This window comes from Cylas formicarius, unplaced genomic scaffold, assembly GCF_029955315.1.
Source record: "Cylas formicarius isolate icCylForm1 unplaced genomic scaffold, icCylForm1.1 PGA_scaffold_8__14_contigs__length_24414737, whole genome shotgun sequence".
Lineage (NCBI taxonomy): Eukaryota > Metazoa > Arthropoda > Insecta > Coleoptera > Brentidae > Cylas > Cylas formicarius.
The window spans coordinates 3,038,956-3,040,310 of record NW_026844361.1 but is presented as its reverse complement, the minus strand read 5'-3'; the positions used below and the strand labels follow the sequence as shown (position 1 = coordinate 3,040,310).

The 1,355-nt window shown below is 23.6% G+C and overlaps 1 protein-coding gene across 2 annotated transcripts in view; it reads left to right on the top strand.

Moving 5' to 3' along the window:
- LOC132705809 (rabankyrin-5) overlaps positions 1-1,355 on the top strand; it is an 81,616-nt gene that overhangs the window by 32,698 nt on the left and 47,563 nt on the right. The gene's annotated exons all lie outside the window — the stretch shown is intronic.

Here is a 1,355-nt window from a genome sequence, read left to right as displayed (position 1 = left end):
TAAACGTCAATTCAGTATCTAGGCTAACTGAGTTAAGATGATTAATTACGGATTTTTGATTTCGGCTCAACATTTAATGGTCGGAATTAGTTTATTATATTGTTTAGTTAGTATTTTTTTTATATTTTTTTTACACTCCACCATAGTAAAATACTTCGAAGTTTTTTTTATATAAATCTAAGGCAAGGATATCAAACGTTTTCGTATTTTACGGTCATGGCTTTATTAAAATCAAGACAAAGAGAAGAACCCTATGTGCAACATATGGGATTTTTTTTTACTAACTGCACAACTAAAATACTAATATTGCCAAAAGTTGCAAGTCAAACAGCATACAGGGTAGGATAAAAAATTCAAAAATTGCATATGAGTAAAGTGCCCTTATTTTAAAAAATTAATCAAAATGTTATTAAGGAAAGTTGTTTAAAATTAAAACTTAGATCTTAATAACAAGACAGTACCTATTAAGATAAGAAATGTTTTTTGTTCGAAAAATATTAATAACTTTTTAATTTTTTGTTTTAATAATTTTGAATCATTTAAAATCAAATCAATTTAGCAATTTTTTGTTGAAATTCTATATTATTTGTTTATTGCAACAGCATTTAGTAACATTTAAATTTTTTAAAAAATATTTTTAAGTAGTCAAACCGTTGCAGATTATAATGGAAATATTTAAATAGTAAAATTTGTATTTAAAGTTTTGTATAAAAAAGTATTATTTTTCAAAGAAACTTCCACAGCCATTGATTGAAGATTTTTTGAAATTCTGGTATAAAGGTTGCGTCTACTTGTATTTAACACTAATCAATTTAAAGCAATTTACCACTACCACTTCCCGATGTATTTATCTGCTTTCTAATTAAATTTTTATTCATAATTTGTTTAAATTTGTTATTTTTCCTATTTTGTTAAATTATGTAGTTACAAATTATTATTACATGTTTCCCTTGATTAGTAAATTTTTGTGTTAATAATAATTTAAAATAAAAATTTTGCTAGTAAAATGACTATTTCTTAATATATAATTAGCAATGCTTTGACTGCGAGAATATCATTGCAACTAACCTAAAGTTCGTGTTTCTCTAAAAACTAAAAAATCTTAGTTAATTAGACAAATAAGATGAAATTGGAACAAATATTTGCTCAACTGATCTGATGTTATATTATTTGCAACAGTATTTAAAATTATTGAAAAAAAAGGAAATTATTAATATTAAAAAAAATATATCTTAGTAGATCCTGTTTTGTTATTAAACCATCAGTTTTAATTCTAAACAACTTTTCTTCGTAGCAATTTTCTGAAATAAGGATTTTTTTGTATCTTTTGTCCTACCGTGTACTCTGTTTGACTT